Here is a 22,983-nt window from a genome sequence, read left to right as displayed (position 1 = left end):
TTTGATCAACTGTGATGCACTCATGTTTTTGGGGTATTAATTAATTAGTGTAAAAATGAATAGTGTCTCTCCATAAGTTGAATGAGGAACACATGAAAACTGACAGGTGAAAATAAGTTGCCAAAAACAAACACCTCTGGACAGGACAGAATGGATGAAAAACGCGCCGCTCAAATTTATCCGCCATGTGCGCGTTTGCTAGAATTACGAAGAAATCGTGCAGGATTGGCGTGGTCGTGTTTCTAGGATCAAAAAACGTGTGAACTTGCTCATGCACATGCGCAGTTGCCTGGAGCACATCCGAACACGGCACTGGTGTGTAAGTACCTTATTTTGGAATACTGTCTTTTACCAGTTTGTAAGTGTTATGTAGAATGTTTGTATGCACAGAAGCATAGCAATAACATATGTATCATATGTATGATTTGCACGTGTATGGCAGTAGTAGAAATATGATTCTAGCAGTTGCAATTTTTTATTATAGTGGCGTGCGTGTTGGGCTTCGTAAATCAGCCCCAATATATCAGTAAGAGATCTGACTCAGAGAGCTTAACTAAGAAATGGCTCTTCTTTACTTTCAATACTCCCTCTTAAAAGAGATGTAATCCTATCTGAATGACCTATAACACTGTGTTTTTTCTAGAATAATATCCAGAAAGGTGTGGGAGGCAACTATATATCAATGCACATGGTTTTGGAATGAGGTGTCCAAAAGCTCACGTAAGATCATATAGGTGTCCAAAAAGCTCATATAGGCTCATATAAATGTGATGGTTAGAAGTCCACAAACGTTAGACCATATAGCACACTGGCTTAGTGGTTAGCACTTCTGGGGGTGGCTGGTTTGAAACCCGGTCACGACACTATATGCAAGGGGTTTGCATGTCCTCCCTGTGCTTGTATGGGTTTCCTCCGGGTACTCTAGTTTTCTCCCACACTCCAAAGACATGCTGGAAGGTTAATTGGCTCCGGTCTAAATTGGCCCTGTATGTATGCAATAGGGACTTTAGACTGTAAGCTTCTTGAGGACATGTTACATAGTACATAGTTACATAGTATTTGAGGTTGAATAAAGACATTAGTCCATCAAGTCCAACCTATTAGGATCTCATTCTAGGAGTACCTGTACCCCTGTATATTACGGTCCCTTAAGAAATCGTCCAAAAGTTTCTTGAACAATTCCACATTCTTTGCTGAAATCACCGCCTGTGGCAGTGAGTTCCAGACCCTAACTGATCTTACTGTGAAGAACCCCCTTCGCCCCTTGTGCTGGAATTTTTTTTCCACCAATTTTAGGTGGTGGCCTCTAGTTTTTGTAATGGAGTTAATTTTAAACAGTTTATCGCTAATGTTGCTGCCACCATTGAACATTTTGTACATGGAAATCATATCCCCCCTTAATCTCCTCACCTCCAATGTGCAATTCATTTCGTTCTGAATCAAAATTTGGCTGAATTTTCTGAAATTTGGACACATCTGGATATCTGAATCCCAATGCATCCAAATGTGTCTGAATTTCCATTTACGTTCCCGTCCAAATTTCGTTCAAAAACTAAACTGAATCAGACATGTGACTTTTCTGGCCAATCAGAAGTGTTTTTCAGTTTAATGCATCCAAATGGGTCCGAAACACAAATTTTTGTTACGGCAACATGGAGCTATGTACAGTATATACATATAATACTAAAGCTGAGGCTCCTAGACCTGAATGGCATTCGGGTTCCGAATTTCCAAATTGCATTGGGGAGCTCCCAAATGCTATTCGGGTCTGGGAGCTTCAGCTTTAGTAATATATGTAACTATATGGCTCCCAAACCCGAATGGCATTTGGGATCAGAATTTCCGAATTGCATTAGAGAGCTCCCAAATGCCATTCAGGCCTGGTACATATATTCCTAAAGCATTTCCCAGATCTAGGAGATTCAGCATTTAATATTAATATCTGTATATGGTTTACTGTGGTATTCAAAATGAATATTCGTTAGCTCATCTGAAACTAACGAAAATTTGGATTTCGTCCGAATCCTAAACCAGAATCAACTTAAATTTGGATCCGAATCCCGAACTCCGAAATAATGAAATATCCGAACCAAACCGAACCAAATTTTTCCACAGCTTACATCTCTTATGTTCGTTATGTAAAGCTCTGCATAAAAGTGTTCCCACTATATAAATAGCTGTAATAAATAAATAAATAAATAAATAAATAGTATAGCTCTTGTAGCTATAAATTGCCATAGATGTGCACGTCTACATCCTATTGAAACCTCTACCGGTGTGGTTTCACATCTGGGGGATGCTAGGCTATAGTGCAAATATGTAATCCTGCTGATGAAGACTTGCCGAGGGTGCCTTCTCCTGGTGGCCATACCCAACCAAACAGTAGAATGCAATGTGGCAAACCTTTGTTATCAACAATCAAGCTGTGTTAATGCAAACTAGTGGGCAGTAATTAGCTCTTTTCACAGTGCTAACTTGTCAAAAAGCCATTGTGTGCTTATTTATTTTTATTTGAAAAGGGAACAAAGCGTTGAGTGCTTGCCTACAGCATCTACACATATGGCATGCATCAACGTGATTCCAACACATATTGTAGCTTCACAATGAAAAAAAAAAGAAACATCCTGTAAATTCAAATAATTGTAAATAAAATGGATATGAGTCTGAATATTAATATAGATATGTAACCAAAATTAGCCAAATATATTTTGTTGTGACAGCTAAAATGTTGCTTTATAGACCCAACATTGAATAAAATATATTGTTGCTCTATCTATCCATCTATCTATCTATCTATCTATCTATCTATCTATCTATCTATTGTATCTCTATCTATCTATCTATCTATCTATCTATCTATCTATCTATCTATCTATTGTATCTCTATGTATCTATCTATCTATCTATCTATCTATTTTATCTCTATCTATCTATCTATCTATCTATCTATCTATCTATCTATCTATCCCCCTTTCGATCTAAATCATGTCCACTCCTAATTTAATTACCTGGCATTAGGATTGTATTGCTGTAGTGGAAAGCAATTTGTCCAACTTTACACAAGAGAGTGATATTTAAGTGTGAATTGAAGCACTGTAATTAGGAACAATTAAGGAAGATTTCAGTCTAAATGCTCTTGCAGATACATGGACATTGGCAATGCCGTTGCCTTTCCTCGCCATCAGTATTTATTTTGCTTACTTTGAATGGAAGAAGCTAAATGCACCTTATATGAGGTCATAAAATCGATGTACAGTACATATTGATTACATAACATAGGAAAGAATAATGCACATATGTTTTAGTAAATTTTCACTATATTAAATTTAAAGCCAAAAAAAATCCAGCTATGGGCATTCGAAAGCCAGTTCAATCAAACCTCCACGATTTTTTTAGATATGTGCATATGCTTCATACGTGAAATAATTTATTACCACTTATGTACAGTGAACTCTACAATTTATATGTCTGGGGTAAATCACGTTGATTTTTATTTCTGTGTAAATCCAATTCGAGTTACATCTCATCTGCTCAAACTGTCCAATCCAAGTGAAATGTGAGATTTTAGGAAAATATTTCATTGGACAAAAATAGGAAAAAACAAAAATTCGAATTGGTCTGGTGACCTTGCCTAAAAATACAGTATATAGTACCTTTAATTTTTGTTAAAAAACAGTGATGAGCAATCAGAAATGTCTCCATTTTATTCCAGTGACCAAAAGAAGGATTTGCAAAACAGCCAGATCCCATCTAAGGGTGTGATGCATGCGTTTACAATAGAACAAAATTCCTTGCTCCACTAGAGGAACCGACAGCTGGCATTTCAGAATACTGCTAAATAAATTAGGTTACATTTTAAAGTTACCTAAAAATGTTAAAAACCTAAAGATACATTTTAAACTATCTATTTGTTAAATTTCTGCAAACATTTCAATGATATCTAGTGCTATTATGCAGAAAATAAGGTCTAAAAGTGATTTTTAAATGTATGTGTTTTTAAGATAGATGCTTTCAATATAACCAGGGATGAGCAAAATGGTTTAGTAAAAAACATTTTTTTTCCTATGAAATGACTGAAGTTGCAGTCATTTAGTCTTAATTTAGCTCTTTGAGATACTTAGGTGCAATTTGCGTGAAATTAAATCTACTTTTCTTTTATTTATTTATTTAAAGAGGACATTTTTTTTAACTTAAGTTTTTAAGTAGTTTAGCTTATTTAATGTAGTATTCTTTGTATTTGTATTTTTTCTTCTCTTGTGTATTTGATTGTTATATGTATTCTGTATGCAGTTTTTTGGTATGAATAAAAAAAAACTAAGGGGTCTATTCACTAAGCTGTCGTAGGCAGCCGTGTGAATAACCGACCCAAAGTGAAGTGAGCCAAACGCTGTTCAGCTATTCACTTCAGGCTTGTATGGCTGACTTCAGCCATACATCGACTAAAATCAGCCATACATCGGCTTGCTGCAGCTGGCTTTGGGTCGACCAAACATGCTCAGCATGATCGGCCGACCCGAAGTGCTGAAGGAGTTTGACTCAGCCGATCCAACATCTGGATCGGCTGAGCCGAACCTCCGGCAGGCTACTCGCTGCTGTTGGACCTATTCTCATAGATGCCGAACAGCAGTGAGTGAATAGCCGAATGTCGCCGAGCGGCATTCTGCTCAGTACCTCAGTGGTTCGTCGTAAATACTTATTAATTTTTATTTTTGCCATATATCCTAGCGCAACTATTTTGGTTACCAAGTACGTCAACTGTCAACAAAAATGTATCTTATTTGTGTGTCACTAAACTTAGGAGGTAAATCTTAAAAATGCATTACCCATTAACCTTACTTATTAACAAAAATTTATTTTAATTGTGTATCACTCGACTGTAGATCCTCCAATCATCTCTGAATTGGTGCTGACACTGTCCTTCCTTCTGGAGGGTGGCTACTTTTGTTCCCCATGGTCCCTGTGTGTGTTGTAAAGTAGTCACCGCTCCAAGCTCACTCCCGGTATAGACTACAATCTCATGTTTAGTTTATTAGTTGACTAGTTTGTATTGAGATTGTAGTGCATCATGGGAGCTAGCGTGGAGTGGGGACTACTTTACAACAGATTAGCTAACAAGCTAACCACTAAGCCGCCATGCTAGCTAAATAAACCTGCAGATGATTTAAGGAAAACAACCTTAACCCCTATATTCTGGGTTTACAAAGGTGATTGTAGTTGTATTGGTGCACTATTGCAGTTGAATACTGTCCATAATACTTTTTTTATATGCAGTAGCCATTACATTTTCAGGACAAGCTTTCAGGGCCTACCCTCTTCTTCTTAGAAGAAGGAGGTAGGCCCCTAAAGCTTGTCCGGAAAATGTAACTGTCAGTGCAAATGAAATAAGGATCACAGACAGTACTCCAATGTGTTGCTGGATTTACAAAGGAATCCAAGGTCACAACCGGGTCAGAAAAGCCAAGTTTTCAGAGCAAAGCTAAACTAAATACAATACTTTGCTTACTGATAAAGAGAGAACAGTAATGATCTGTTAATTATACAATTCCCCAAATGCAAGTAAGACATTAGCTTGTAAAAAGCTGTCTGCATGGTTTGTCTGCTCGATCCAGGTCCTGTATTTTTTTTTAATGAATGGGCTCCTGTGTCTACAACTAGATAGAAGCAGAGGGTTCGGGATTAGCTCTTGGCAGTCATTAGAATGAACTGAATGACAACTTTTTTTTTACTTTTTGATGTGCATTCACGAAACGTGCACAAATGCAGAAAGTGCTTGAATTGCCATTTCTAGGTCATGGCACCCCAAACAAGGCGGAGTAAACACGTTTTTCCCACGTGTTCATGTATGTTATAACATGCACAAATGCGCAGTAAAAAAATGCAGAGGGTATGTGTCTGATTTTGTGATACGTATTACTTTCCTAGATTTTGCGTGCGTCCAGGAAACACAATGGGGATCAATGGGGATCAATGGGGACTCAAGCCAAACGAAGTAAACAAACATCTGTGAACATACGAATGAAGGCTTAACAAAATAACTGTAATTTTGACCTTCCCCATTGACTTCAAGGGATTACATGAAAACAGTAAATTTCACTAAAATCTCCAGACTTTCACTGAACTTTTGGGGTAGTATAAGCTCTGCCATAGTCATACACAGCAAACATAACAGAATATTATTATTTTTCCAGTAACACTAACTAAAATTGTTTCAGTAGTATTTGCTGTTTTGAAACTCTCATTTGTAGTCAGAGTCCTGCTGATATGACCCAAAATCAAGGAGAGCCTAGAGGCCCGGGAGGCAAAAGCCAACGTAAAATGGGCCATAATCAGAGCGGTCAGTATGACTAAAAGGGGGCATACTAAATTGGAAATAAAGGAGAAAGAGAGGGGAAGGGAGGGTCGGATATTGAAAAGTCAGGCCGACAGGTGGATAAAGGGCAAGTGGAAGCTAAATTGTGCAGGACTCCTCCCACAAATACAGGCTAGCAAAGTTAGCCTTAAAACTTGTCAAAACTTTAAAAAAAGTGTTACCTTTTGATGGTTAGTTTCCCTTTAAAGTGTATATAAACTCTATCAATAAAATTGTTTTATTTGATCCCTTTTGGTCTGTTACATATACCATTCTAAGTCCTATGTTTGATATGTGCACACTGTCTACATGGAGTTTGCATGCTGTCCCTGAGTGGGTTTCCTCCAGGTACTCCAGTTTCCTCCCACAGGCCGTTAGGCTAATATGCTTAGCTGAGCATGTCTAAAATGGCTTCCTCACCTCCTACGTGATTTGAGTCCCCAGGGAGAAAAGTGTTATAAAAATTGTTGAGCTTGTTGAGAAATTCAGAGCAGACCCTTCCCTTATTTAGCCCTCCCCCTTCCATTACTATCATGGAACACAGAATGATTAGCCTATTGGAGAAATCTGAGAGGTAGATCTGAGAGTTTGAGGAGTTTAGCAAAAGACACTGGGCAGGGCTGTCACCACAAAAAAACATGTGTTGTCAGCCCACAAAAGGACATTTCTGGAGGATCAACAGCTATTTTTCTGTACTTGCAGCGTTATCTCCTGGGATAAAACATTGGGAAATGTACATGCACGGCAAAAATGTGTACCACATATGTTTTTGAGGTTTTGTTTTGCCTGGACTTATGCTTTAAATACATAGAAATAATTCTTAGAAGACATTACCACCAAAATAAAACAAAATAAAAATACATACTTAGGTATAATAAATAATGACATAAATATTGCTTAATCAATAAGGAGTTTGCCAAGATATAGGATAGTCTAGAATGGGTACACAACCAGCAGTCCACCAGCGGTTGAAATGGGCATTGTGATATTTGAGGGCATTAATATTGTTCTACATCATATGTAATGCTTTACAGACATTGCCTAGATTCCTCACTAAATCCCTTTTGCACTAACAAAGTGGTAACCTTACGTGACAAATCTGGGAGGTGAGAGCCAGGGTCCGGGGGGATCAGAGGTTATGTTATATTGAGTACTTGATACACTATTGAAAAGTTGAAAACCTCTCCCTCCAGACATGACTTTGATGAACAATCGCACAATATGAAAGTGACCGTGCGTCAACTGTTTATTTACCATAAATACATTTATGACATATAAAGCCTATGTTTTAAAGTGAAAAGAGGGAGAGGCCGGGTCATCGGGGTTCATACATTAAATACCTATCCAAGGATGAAAAATGATGGTTGTCACAGCTAATACTTGATGTTTACCTAACAGCTTGACATAAAGGCATTCACGTTCCTTTATACTATGCTTTAAACCATTTGTTTTTACCAATGGGATTCCCAGGACCTTGTCAACAAGGTTGGTGATATTGTTTTAAGCTTTGAAAATAATGTTCATGTCTCTTAGTCTGTTTATTTAGTATTTATGCTGATCCAGCAGTTTGGTTTTAAAAAGTGTACGTGTATATACATTGTATATTTGATATCCCTTTGTTACACCAGAGTGCTGTAAGAGCTTTAATAAACTTTTTCTTCTGAAGCCGTTATGGTGACCATACACCTAAACATCTGATCCAATGATTCTTTATAGAATCCAACTATATGAACAAATCTATTAATTATTGAAAAGACATATATTATGTCATTGATCAATATAAACCAAAGATGATCAATTCCTTTGAAATGATTTGATTGGTCTGGGTGGGAATCTGATCGCATGAAGGAAGGCAAAACAATATGATAATTACTACACATGTGCACAGCATAGAAATAAATTTTGGTCAAAACGAATAAAAAAAGGGGAAAACCTTTTAATTTGTTTCACTTGATGAAACAAATAATTTTGCTGTTTTGGAACCCCCGAATCTGAAAGTGCACATTAAAAAAAAAGAAAAGCCTGTGGCCATATTGGCCACCGGCACATTCTGAGCATGCACGCCGCCATCCTGAAGGCAGGGCACCGGCATCGGCGTAGGCATATAATAATTAGTTATTTCGGATTCGGATGAAGTGCCGATACAACTGAATTTTGTGATTCGTCAAGCTTGTCCAAATCCGAATGCACATGTCTAATCATTACATGTATGAAAGCTTGAGGGTGCATTTACACTAGTGATGGACCTAAGGAGCAGAGGGCCCTGGTGCAAGATTTTATCTTAGTCCCCCCTTCCCACTCCCAAGGGGGAGTTTGGGAGCAGGTCTCACTGGCCCCTCAACCCCCCCTGTGGTCTCTTCACCAAAGGAGCTTACACTCTAATGTCCCCCACAGTCTCACACTATTATATTGAATATTTATAGCTCTGACATATACCACAGTGTTGTACAGAGAACACTGAGCCAGTCACAACAGTCTCTGCACCAGAAGAGCTTACACTCTAATGCAGAATGGCACCGGCTGCAGGTGGACTACAAATCCCACAAATACATTATACAGCAATGCAGAACAGTATATGAATTGGACTCTGGACTTAGGGATGCACTGGACTCTGGACTTAGTAACGCACTGGACTCTGGACTTAGTAACGCACTGGACTCTGGACTTAAAAACTCACTGGGCTCTCAACCCAGCTGAAACCCTGCACAGCCCAACTGAGAGTGACCCTGCAGAGCCCACAATAGATCCTGCACAGCCCATCTGGGCCTCTCTATGGTGGGCTCTGCAGTGTCTCAGTTGGGCTGGTCGGGGTCCCTTTCCCTGCACACACAGCTCCTGTTACCTGCTGCTGGGCCCCAGCCTCCTCCGCCTCCAGACCGGTGATGCAGAGGCCTGGCTCCCTCCACCTCCAGACAGGCCTCCTCCATCTCCGCTGCTGGGCCCTAGCCTCCATCTTCTTTGCTGCTGGGCCCCGGCCTCCTGACTTGCGATGTGTTGCATTAGCATGCTTTTTTACCGTGTTGCTTAGTGCTGAAAAAAAAGTAGTGCAAAAGTAGCGCAACAGACGGCAACACAGCGCAATGCACCAATGTGAACTGTCCCATTCACACCCATTCATTTTTCGTTGTGTCACCATCCAATAGAAAATGGATCTTGTGTGAATGGGCCCTGAAGGATCTTTTCATGTGATGTTTTCAAGATTATATGGACCGATTTTGATATATACACTGTTTTTTTATATATATATATATATATACATACAGACACACACACACACACATACACAAAATCACTCCATGTATGGCCACCATTAGATTACCTTGTGTTGGATTTTTGAAATGGTATGGACTTTTATGAATGGAGGGAGAAGAGACTCAATGGCAGCAGATAGACACATGGACATTGATTGCAGTGGGGACACCTACAGGTTGTAAGGTGAAAGAGCACACCCTTCAAAAAAAAATTAAAGCAGACCTGTGCTGAGAGTGACACAGAGGCAGCCATTGCTCCTTCTGAAAATGCCTGTTGCCTGCCTGGATTTCATTCTGAACCTAAGGCTTCAATATTCCTCATACAAGTATGCAGACTAGAATTTATGACACTGCTCTAATTACTGTTGTATACTTGTATCAGGCTTATGAACGTAATAAAGACAGTAACAACCAGGCACTTTTCAGAAGGAGGTCAGCAGTGGCGTCTCCTATATATAACTCAGTAAAGAGCATTGTTGCAAGGAAAATGTAAACTTTTTGGCTTTAAGAATCTTTGAGTTGTTTGTTGATTGAAAGGGAAAAGACATTTTAATAAGGTTAAAATAGATAGAAATTCTCCACAAACTCTTCTTAACCAAAATGTCACAAAATATTTATTATTACTGGTATTGAGAGACCCAAGATTAAGTTATAAAAAAGCTTGTTGTAGGGGCAGTGTGTGCTATCTATTGAAGGTGATAGGCTGGGAGGAGCGGCGGAGCAATACGTAAAGTATCTGATGGCCAACAATGCCTCTGGAAAGATGGATATTTTGATGGCCAACAATGCTGGACATTCAGCAGTAGTAACATGGACCAATGCAGGAAATGAGACCACAGCAGCAGCACTGGCAGGACCAACAGGTACAGACTTTGAATTGAAGTTTAATGATTTGTTTTGGGGGCAGACACGCCCCCCTTCTTCAAGGCTTAAAACACTGGAAAGTGAATACAGTTTTTCCATTCATTATTATGTAAGAAATTGGTAATAAAACTAGGTTGATGTAATGAAAAGATGAAATATTCAATCTTTGTTCTTCACAGTAAGATCAGTTAGGGTCTGGAACTCACTGCCACAGGCGGTGATTTCAGCAAATAATGTGGAATTGTTCAAGAAACTTTTGGACGATTTCTTAAGGGACCGTAATATACAGGGGTACGGGTACTCCTAGAATGAGATCCTAATAGGTTGGACTTGATGGACTAATGTCTTTATTCAACCTCAAATACTATGTAACTATGTATGTGACATATGTTTATACTTAAGGTTTGGCTATATTCCCCTGATAAATCTAATGTGAAATGCATTGGGACAATCAAACTACACCCCTTTGGAGAAATGATTCAATGAACTATGACTGTATGGTTATGCAAATATAAAACAATTCAGATGATGTGACAATGTATTGGCGGTAGTGTAATAGGCAATGTACTACCACAGATTAAGAAAAGGGGGGGGCAGAGCTTAGTGAATTTTAATCTGTTTTGTATATATTTTGTTTTTAAGATGTATGAAATAAACAATGTTTTTTTAATGACTAAATAGACCTACATGGCTCATATAAACCCCATGATGCACATACTTTTGATTTTCTTAAAACAATGGAAATGAAAGAATGGACTCAGGACAATAACTCAAAAACTGGATCACATTAGAAGATATGGATTGTGTCTGCCCCCAAAACACAATGGCTGTTTGATCAACATAATCAATACATTTTCATGGACTCTGAACTCTGATTTTGATCTGGCGCTCTCCTTTTCTGTCTGTTCTGTCTGCCTGTATAGTTGCTTCCAGGATCTCCCATTGGAGGCTGATCTTCGTTGAGCTGCCTAAACATATGCTAATGAGCTACCTCCAGACTCGGATCAAGTTGGGTCTACCATAAAGGATAGTTAGAGACCCCTCTCAGTTGTCGTGATTTGAGGTTCATCTCATCAACATGCTCCTTGCAATGCAGCACAGCTAATTGGCTCCTTGGGCAACTTTTTTTAACCTGTACATATAAATGGCCAGCAGTTGGCACACAGCTACTGACAGTGAAAATAGGGCCTCGGACCAACCCTGGACGCAGACAGCTTGTGTCTAAGGCTGGTGGTTTGTGGCTGCATACAAAACTGGATGTAGCTTAACGCAGCCATAGCAAAAAAAAATGCTGCTATAGCCAGATGTGGAATTTAGCCACAGCTGAATGATACAGCTTATTGGCTCGTCTTAATGAACCCTAATAGTCCTACAATATGGTTGGAAAAATAAAAAGGTGAGAAGTGGTGTTGCCACTCACATGTGCATGGAGCAGCACAATTTCTTTATAATGAGTAGCTTAAAACAGCTTGGAGCTTTTTCTTTTTGGTCAGCTATTTTGGCATGGGGCGAAATCCAAATCTGCTTTAGAAATATAATGTAAGTGCAGTTTTCCCCATTGATTTGTCTTTCTATCAAATTTACCTTGCTTAGTAATGAGAAAGATTGAACAAAAAAATACAAACTTCTCATATCATTATATACCGGTTGGCACAATGTCTAAACATGAAACATAAGGCAGGAGAAAACAGCACTGCTGCATAAATAAGTCCTTTATTTTATTTTGCGGCTGTACAATAAATTTTACTCCATTCGTTTTGTGATATTTTGACTATGCTGTCGCTTCGGTGAAATTTTGATAACAGCTATTTTTTTTTTCCCCGGGAATAAGTTTTCTTGCATGAATGTTTATATATGGTGGTTAAAGAATTCTAGACAAAACACCAAATATAGTAGCGGGTTGTGTGAAAGGCTATACACCTGTGTCTGCTTTTAGTTTTTGGATGCTCAGCATATACTAATATATTATTTAAATGCTCAGCTCCAGTCTAAATACTCGATACACACATCCTTTCTGGAGCTGTCCCTCGCAGTCATATCTTTCCCCCACTATGTGTCTATAGCAATCCAGGATTAATGAAACTGGAAAACTAAGGGCATCCTGTGAATATAGATCTGGTGCCCCAAGGGGCATCAACACTCACCCTACATATAGTGATGCAGAGAGTAGCACCGTTCTTCCGTTCTTTGCATCATCGAGGACTGCCCAGCTCAGAGAAGAGGTGAAGAGGATCCTACAGATCACATGACATTGTAACAAATATGTATTCTTGCTGCACTTCCAAAGTTAGCTATTTGTTACCTTGTAGTAGCTGCAGCTTCTAAATTTGCTTTTGGGAGTCGCATGACCATCCTAAAAACTTCTGAAAAAGGTGAGCTACAAAAAGGGAAGAAAGACACAAAAGGGGGGTACCTTCAGGGGGGAAGGGTGGGTTGTGGGGTGGTTTGAGGGGCAACCACGGGCCAGAAAGAAGAGACTAAAATTGAGATTTGAAGCATGTTTGAAGCATTTGCTCTGCCTGGGGGGTGTAAAGTGGTGGGGGTGAAATGGGGTAAGTGGGTGCCAGGAGGGTGAGCCAAAAATTGGGTTTGGAGACCTGCCCTGGCCAATTACATTTCCTCTGTTGGGGGTGGGGAGTGATTGCAGTACGTTGGTTTGAGGGGTGACTGGGTGTTAGGAGGATGAGCCCAAGTTAGGTTTTAAACCTTGCTCTACCAAATACATTTTCTTCTGCCTGGCCACACCTGTTCTCAATAAGCCTGGTCTGCCTGGGTCGTAATCTAAATTTCGTGACATTTGGTAGTAAAGATGTTTTGTATCATACCATAGCAACTCCAAAATTAATTTTTGTAAACACTTAGTCATTTTTTACACAAAGTAATTTGACGAAAAAGAGGAAGGAAAGGAAGGTCTTTCGTGATTGATTGTAAATGAATGGATTTGTTATGTAGGCCCCTGGAACAACGTTGATGGCAACTTTAAAGCAAAAAACTAAAACTACAGCCACTGCCGTATTTTCTTTTGTTTCTTATAAGTTCCACAATGTTCCTCATAGGCCATTGGATGGCCATAGATTATGTAACTCCTAGGCATGTGCAAAATATATTTTTTTTACCACCACCCAGCTCTATTCTCAGCATGTGTATCTCTTTATCCAAAGAAATTATACAGTGGCAATATTTTAAAGGGGAACCTTACTTCCAATTTAAGGGAGATTGTACAATAACATTGTAATGTGTATGGACAGATACTTTTGATGTTGGGCTATCTTGCAATTGCTGCCTATGGGATACTGATGAGGTTAACCATCTAATCTGAAGTCATGCTTGCTTCATTAGCCATTAGCTGACCCCTGACCTCTGACACTCAAGCGTCTGTAATAAGTAAGCCGACAGAATAATTCAAAGCTGAATATTCTGATTTTTGCATAAGCCCAATCATGACAGTCATGGCCTCTTTAAATTAAATAAATAAGGAGGGTAGAATTAGCTAGTAGAGAAACAAAAAAAAAAAGAATCACGTAGCAGCAAACCATCCATCCCTTTTATGAGCAGTATCAATTAACCAACCCCAGACCTCAAACTCAGCCAGGCAGCAAGCCCTGTGTCTGTTCATGTTGCCTTATCCAGCCCATTATGGTGAGTCCTTGTCTCAGACAAAGAGGAAGACTGGAAAAAAAGAAGCTGGCTGACAAATTAGACTTGAAATCAGTTTCATTTACATAAGGAGTGGAAGTTCATTAATAATAGGCTTTTAATTATTCATGATCTCGTTTTACTGGATACAGCAGTTTTATCCCTGCTGTGCTGTGTCTTTGGATTAGCTAAAACCAACCGCAGCAAAACGGATGGCCTGCCCATATTTTCTTCTATTTTGACAAGGCCTGAAAGGGAAGTTGGATCAAATTACTCTGAAAGGCTTACAAAAATACAAAAAGCACAAAGCATTTTTATTGACTGGTGTGCACGGGGAAGCTCCCAGTACTGAAGATCCTAATGTTTATTTAGCTGCTTTGTAGAATATTTAAAGGAGAACTCCTAAGGCCACATCCATTAACAGACATGAAGTGAAAGCTGCAATGTGTTAGTGTGGCTTGTGTTTACTCTAAAGTATAAGTCAATAAAGTGGGTTGAAGAAGAAGAGGCTTGTGAGTGCCGGGTTAGCAGTTTATATTTGGCTAGACATTTGCAGGAGTGTCACTGAGCATCACAGGCCATATGCGTGCGTGCAAGGTAGAGCATTACTGTCTGTCAATAAATATATGAGATTAAAATACCTATTTACCCAAACCTGCTTTCTGCTGCTGGATGTGCTGTTTGGAATACAAAGTCTTCCTCCACAAAGTATTGGGCCTTTTCATTGATCTAAACCTGGCTAACTTCACTTTACCAACACTGCAGTTAGAACTACTATCCACACAATGCTCTAATTAAGCCCTTGATGGAACCTTAGGGTTCCATGAGGACACACTAGAGATTCCAGGAGGGATTGTGATGTTTGGCTTGATCTGTTTGGGCTGATTGATCTCCCATCCATCGTTGTCTGCATAGCTTCAGCAACAACTGAAGATAAACCTGCTGCCTGCTGGATGGAAGTTGTGAGGTGCGGTGGCACTACCATCTGGGAACTTTAGATAGATCTACTGCCTGCTGGATTAGAGTACATCTTTCATGATTCACAATATGTCACTGGAATTAGTAACATACAAATGTTGCCAATAGGAGCATTTATCATGTTTAAGTAATGGTCATCCAGGAAGTGAAAAAGGTTCTCGCTGCCCAATATGACTTGGAATTTACAAATTCGGGTTAGGGCATTAGGGTTAGGGCATTAGGGCATTATTAAGAACGTCTTCAACTTCTCTGCTGCCCTATACGTAAGCAGTGTCTAGGAAGGGGACTTCTGTACTCAACCCACCCTCAGCTAGTATAAAGTATTTGCAATGTTTGCATGGAGTTCCATAACCTCACTTGTGTGTCAGAAGCTGTGACTAAAACTCTCTTCTAAAACTGCACTTGATGCCTCCATCTCACAGCTGTGTTGGCTTAGCACATCCAGTTGACCCCACGCAGCCAGCAACAGATCTGAAAGCCAAATGCAAGGCTCTGTTTCGGGGAAATGTCAGAGTTCACCGGTCTCCATTTCCAGAGCTGAGCAGATCAGCACATTCACCGGTTTCTGTGAGACGTGTAACCGGCACCTCACACCCAGCAATTAAAGACATTTCAGCTTCCCTTGACATTTTAAAGTGCCCATTTAAGGGCTTTTTTACTGCTTAAATGAAGCCGGTGTCTGTGCAATTTCACATCTTCAGACCAATTTGCTTCTGATCAAGAAGCAGATTTATGTCATGCATTGGCAGTAGGAAAAAAAGCTAAAGAAGAACGCCAAACTGCCCAGTCTCATTCAACATGGGACTGTAGTCATGCAGCTACATATAGTTTAAGTACATGTATCTTCAAACATATTGTAATATTTATTAAACCACACACCCCTGCCATGATATATAGTGAGAAGATGATAGTAATCAGAACCTGCAGCTTGACAGCTTCCCTTGGCACTTCTCTATCTCTGGGAGCTAAAGTTCCACTTTAAGTTTTATTACAGCTTCATTAATCAAACCCAGTATGTGCTATTGGTAGCAACATGTTATCATATGTATATGCAACTAAACCATAATGTCTACCAGCACAATGGTGATTATGTTACTCGAATTACAGTGTCATGTGGCTCCTCAAAGCAGTTTCTTCATCTTCTTCTGTTCAGTTCTGATGTTGGCCAAAGATAAAAATATAAAAATGAAACAACAGTTGTTAAAGTCGAATTGCATAATTACTTATGTATTTAGTTTAATGAAGACAGAGTTATTGGACCGAAAAAAGAATTGGACTATATTATTATTTTTTTTTTTTATAGGGATGCAGCCCTATGCCTACCACCACTTCCCTGGCAGCACTTGAGTTTCTGACTGCTGTGCTCTGCTTGAGAGCAATCCTCCAGATATGCAGACCACACATGGTTACAACTGTTGTACTCCAATCAACAATGTGCATGTTTTCTGAGCTGCTTTATTTATTGGAAGTGGACTGTTCAGATGGCATGTTGAGCCACTGGAGATCTTAACCGCTGCTCTCACAAAGAAGACCTTGGTGCTGATCTGAAAGTGGAACTAAAGCCAACCTATGTTGTTTTCATTTTGAATAGAGTAAGGGACGGTTATAAGCCCTGTCAGGTTCCATTGGGGAAATTTTTTTTCTTCACTTCCTGTCTGATAGCCACGACAGGTAAGAGGTTAGCCCTCCAAAGTAAGAGAAATCCTTTTTGTCACCCAAATCACCAGAACTAGTGCTCCATTGGAAGGTTTTCTCCTCTATTCTTGTTCTGGTGACAAAACCCTGACAGGTGTTGTTATTCCTCTGCACTCTATACTAAAAAAGAAAGTTTTGGCTTTGGTTATGCTTTAAGTATGCTGCCAGGGAAGAGGAGGTAGTTTTATGGCTGCACTAGCACATAAAAAAATAATAACACAGTCCAAGGTGTCTACTTATAAACAATTTGCAGAGCTATTTACTGTGAGAGCCCCCTGCCATATGGTTCTATACAGGGTGGTATTGAGAACCAAGGAATGTGCATTTTTGCAAGCTCAGATTCATAGCCATTCAAATGATAAGGATGCCAACAGCAAAAAAGATTTACCCAAGTCTAGGATGCAGTTGAGATTTGGGAGTGTGTACCTCTGATCCAGTTTAAATGTAATCTCTTCATGCCTCACTGGACTGATCCATCTGTGATGCCCACTGCTTCTCTTCTGGCAAGTGTAGATCACACAGCCATGATAGGTATCAGCCCCCTCTGACCCTGCACTGGAAAGAAAATAGCCCTTTTGGCAAGGAATAGCATCCCAGAAAAAAAAATGCAGGAGATAAAATGTTAAATCTTCTGGAACTAATAGAACACATGAGAAATAGCAATTTTTATATAGTACTGAATCAGAAAAATGTCAATTTGTGGTGACAGGTGCACTTTAATGAGAAGGGCACATCCAATTTATGACCGGACTTGTCTATACTTGTTCTTCAGGATGAATCATAGAAGGCAGCGATGTAAGTCATCTGAATTGCATTAATAGGATATTCTGGAGGAAAAGTACATATCACTTACCAGCCAATGTAATGAAGTTATCTCTGTCTCATCCAGTGTTGGGCAGTGTGCATAGCTGAGGAGGTGCTGAAAGCCTCAACTATAAAAGTGGTTGCATCATGTTTGTTTGGCTGCTTTATACACCTCTTTTTAAAAGTTATTGGCTTTTACATTCAAGGTCAGACGGTAGTCCAAGTAATATTATTTTTTATTAGCAATACAAAACTTCCAATCTCATTTAAAAAGAAGACCCGATGTTTTAAAGTGGCCATGATAGGGCAGTAATACTTGTACATACCAATTTTAAAGGAAGGGGGGTGGTTGGTTCCACAATTACTCAGTCTTAAATACTATACTGAACCATGGTTGTGTTAACTAGCCTTGGCTTCACCTTGCTCTGATCCAAACCTTGCATGCCATGTTCATGGCCTTCTAGTCATTACATAGAGTGCGTGTGTTTTTTAAGTTTTTATTAAAATTTTGTGTAAGTATTAATACACAGATGGATGGATGTTAACCTAGGACAATAGAAGTCATACTTCATTTTCAGATGAACAGATGTCAGGACATCATCAAAGTGTTATAAGATTGGTCATAAATGGCCCAGTCCTGGCTGTGTTTTGATCTTATGGTGTATGTATACCCAAAATGTTTTTTTCTGTATGTTTGGCATTATGCCTCACTGTATATAGTTTTCTTAAGTAAATCAGTTTTAAGGGAATCTGTTGCAAAGTTTCTTGTCTTCTTCCAAATTCACAGCAAAATTGGAAGGAAATTGCAAGTCAATGGAGGGTCCATTGACATGCAAATGTACCTTCGGATGTCCTTCCGATCCATCGCATTGCGATACGTTTTGCAATGGATGCTAATAAAGGGCACAAAAAAATGAATGGGTGTGAATGGGGCTAGTTCACACTGGATCCATTGCGCTACGTAGCACTGAAAAAAACGAGCGCATGTTCTGTTTTTTTTTTTAAGTGCACGTAATGAGAAATACAACGGAAGAGAGCAGTGTGAACTAGCCCTATTCACACCCATTCATTTTTCGGTTCCCTTCTGTTAGTATTCGCTTGAAAAGCGAATTGCCACCTAACGAATCCATGTGAATGGGCCCTTACAGCACTTCCTTCTGCAGGCTGCCATGCACACTCCTTCAGTTGGACTTTGGGCTGCCTATCAGCTTTGCACATGCCTCCTGCGGAACTGATAGGCTACCCAATGGTCCAGTGTAGGTGCATGCACAGCAAGGATCTCAAGATAGGAAACTGATTCACAAAACAATATTTGTTACCTGTATACAGTGAGACATGATAGATTTTTGGTTTACTTACAATTACAATTTCAGGTGTAGGTCACACTGTCGGAATAGATCATTGTCATTTTTTTTTTCCATCTGTTCCCATTGTGGAGAATCTCATTCACTTTCTGCCTGTACTGTAGACACATAAGGACCTGAAAGAATATTTCTCCAAAGTGAGGGAAATTCCTTTTTAGACAGTTGTCTCCTGAGCAAATTTCCCTTTTTTCTTTACTTATTGTGGTGAACCTACAAAGTTCTTGGCCAAAAGTTTGCAATTCCTGAACTTCACAAATCCCAGGGATTTGCTGTAAAGCCATGGTAGCAGTAAACGTGAGCCTCATCCCCAATCGTGGTCTATTAACACTTTCAAGTTATTTATCTGAACTTTGTTATGTCTATTGCAGCAAAAGGAAAATCCACTGAAAGAACCCCTTGATTTTAAGCAGATTCAATTAATATGGGTGGCCTGAAATTATAAGAATATGCATTTATTAACAGGGGAGAGTCTTTACTGGTGCAAGGGGCTGAATTACTAAAGATAGAAGGGCTCTTTACTTTGCAAGGGAATTTTCCTTTAGCTTAGTAAACAAAGATGGAAGCACTGCTGACTTCCATCATCCATCCAACTTTTCCTTGCATGTGATTGGGTATTCTTTGCAGAATTTTCACCACATTGACTAAGGGAAAATTCTTATGCAAAGCGAGCAGCCTATTGCTTTATTAAATCAACCCCAATCTATCATCTGGGACCACACAGGGCAAAGCTGGTCATAACTATTGAATAAGCCAAGTACCATTCCTGCACCAGCATTCCCTCTACTCTTATCTCTACAATAACTTGAACTCTAAGGGTCTCTACATTGTGCATAACGCTATTGAACTCAGCAGCTTTCAGCCTGTGTTTCCTGGAGAAGGTAAGACATATACAAGCCAATGGGTCTTCACTTCAAAGGCCTTTCATTTGATCAATTCTACCTTTATATTCTGATCATTGTACATATGTGATTTATGAACAACACAGTCACCTGGAATCAATTGTCTTGTCTCATGGATGACATGCTATCCGCCATCAGCTAAACATAATCATTTGTATGTCTAAGGACTGAACAACTGCATACAGCAATTTCAAGACAGGAATGATAACACATTTCTTTTGGAAAAGTAAATGTGTTCCTAATTCCATCTATCATGTTGTAGCCATGAGATTTTTTTTTTGCTCTTTTCCTTTCATTTTTTCCCCCTTTGTTTCCTACGCTTTTCTCCAGATAAGAACTCCAATTTCCAGACCTTCTGAAATATATCCTATATACAAATAAAAAAAAAAAAAGTTAACAAACTGTGGATGATAACTTGCAGAGGGCCTCTTGTTTTGGCATAGATAATCCTATAAAAAAAGGTGCACATCTGACACTGAGACTATAAACACAGCCATAGCTCTGCGCTCGCAGGCTGCCATGTGTTAATACCGCTATAAACCATAGGCCTGAGTTAAATAAATTCCATTTGTTAAATACTGCATAATCCGTTTCAGAAACATCTTGATTGGATTTGAACACTAATGAATTCTGACAAAGATATTTTTTTCTAAGTTTTATTTTCTCCGAGCAGAACTGTAGAAGACAGCATCTGGAGTATATTGGCTGCACATGTATCTCGTTTTTATTTTAACACCGTGGACGGATGATGACTGAATGTTGACAATGAACTTTCCAAAATAGTTTATTTTTGATGAGGTATTATTGCATTTGCTAAAAAAAAAGGACAGATGTAAAACAGAGATAAGGCGCACTAATCTCATAATTGTAAGTAACGTGGGCTGTGGGGTTCAAGGCAGTGAAGGCTTTGGATGACTTTCTCACACTACTTTCCAGATAAAGAGCAGGAAAGGAGAGGAATTTCGAAAATATTGTAAAAGATGAATGGGGATTACTGATCTGGTATTTCTAATGAGTCTGCAGTTTGCAAGTTAAAGGTAGACAAAAAGTCAGAACTGGAGGAATAAGATTAACGGAAGAGCTGCATCATTGGGGAAAGAAATTATCCAGGGAAAGGGGTCTCGAGGATCAGATGGCAGAAAGGAGCCTCAAGGGTTGGAACTGTGGGACTGCTGGGTGGTCTCTCCAGAAAGGTCAACACACAGAGAAATTATCCCATCCATCCACCTCTTTTCTTTCTCCAACAAAGAGGTTCTGGTTGCAGGAGGAGTGCCACAACAGCTTAGTATATTAGGGGGTATTTGGTGTTATGAGGAAGTGTGGAATGGCTACAAAATGTGGGACCATCTGGTGGTACGGGATTTCCTGTTTTCGACAAAAAGTTAGACCTGGAGAAATAAAATGAATGAAAGGGCTGCATTACTGGGCAAGGAAATAATCCCAAGTAAGGGTTGAAGGTAAGGAGATACTGAAAGAAAATTGAGATCTCAATTGATTGGCTCTTGAGGATCAGATAGTAGAGAGGAGCTTTGGGGGTTGGAATTGTTGGACTGCAGTGTGACATACAGAAAAATGGTACCATCCACCCACTTCTTTTCTGACTACCACAAATAGGTTCTGATTGTAAGAGAACTGTCATGGCGGCTTGGTGGGTTATGTTAGCCTTTGTTGGTCAGTAGAACAGTGAAATGGATATAAAACATGGGCCCATCTGGTGGTATTGTGCTTCCTGTTTTGGGCTTTAGTTGTTTTACTGGTGCCCAGTGGCTTGGAGAAAATAAAATACTTATTTTGGAATTGTCTTCCAACTGTCCTATACATGTATCTAGATATTGGATCAGTCAAATAGTCCCATAGTATCAACTACAGCAGTGGTGGGGAACCTCCGGCCCTCCAACTGTGGTGAAACTACAAGTCCCATAAGGCATTGCAAGATTTTCACAGCCACATGTATGACTCCCAGAGACAGCTGCAGGGACAGATATTCCCCACCCATGAACTACAGGATAGCCACATAGACAGTCAATTTCTAACAACAAAATTAACAAAAATGTATCTTATTTGTGTATCACTTGGCTGTAGATCCTCAAATCATCTCTGAATTGCTGCTGACACTGTCATTCCTCCTGGAGGGTGGCTACTTTTGTTCCCCATGGTCTCTGTGTGTGTTGTAAAGTAGTCCCTGCTCCGAGCTCACTCCCGTATTGAGATTGTAGTCCATCTCAGAAGCGAGCTGGGAGAAGTGACTACTTTACAATACACACAGGCACCATGGGGAACAAAAGTAGCCACCCTCCAGAAGGAAGGACAGTGTCAGCACCAATTCAGAGATGATTTGAGGATCTACAGCCGAGTGATACACAGATAAGATAAATTTTTGTTAATGGTTAAGGTGCTTGAATGCACTTTTAAGATTTAACTCCTGAGTTTAATCTCATAACTACATAAACTACCTCCTCATGTATCACTGGCCCCTCCCTTTTAGACTGTAAGCCCTCACGGGCAGGGCCCTTCTTATATTGTAAAGCGCTGCACAAATTGTTGGCACTATATAAATCCTGTATAATAATAATAATAATAATACATTAACCTAATATGTATTACCTTCCACAGAATTGTATATGTCTCAGTCTCTCTCACAAGAGTTTTGCTGTGCAAAGGATTGCAAGTGTCTTATACGTGGACAGATTTGGGAATTTACTGACTACGTAACTGGATTATTTTTTTCTTATTATCTTGCTAAAGTTCAGCTTTACGAAAAGAGGCTCATCATGGTTAGTGATGCAAATGACCTCTTGCAGCAGTTAAAAATGCAAAACTCACATTAAAAAAAATCACTTCAAGGTAATATAACAAAAATAACTCAAAATGCATACTTACTAAAAAAAATCCACTTGGGATTCCCTTCACAGTCATAGCTGTATAAAAAAATTAAATTGAGTATAGAGTCCATTTAAATAAACCAAATTTCATCAACTGACTTGCTGGGACATATAATCTCTTCGCTGTCGGATTCATATTGTTTCAACATGTAACATTTGCTCAGATACATTTGGATGGTGAAAACACAAACAACACAAATGTAAACAGCAACTTGTAGAACAAACAGAGGGGCAAAGACATAGTAAAATATACATACCCTG

This window comes from Nanorana parkeri, unplaced genomic scaffold (assembly GCF_000935625.1).
Source record: "Nanorana parkeri isolate BGI_ZX_2015 unplaced genomic scaffold, ASM93562v1 scaffold111, whole genome shotgun sequence".
Lineage (NCBI taxonomy): Eukaryota > Metazoa > Chordata > Amphibia > Anura > Dicroglossidae > Nanorana > Nanorana parkeri.
This window is presented reverse-complemented; position numbering follows the sequence as displayed.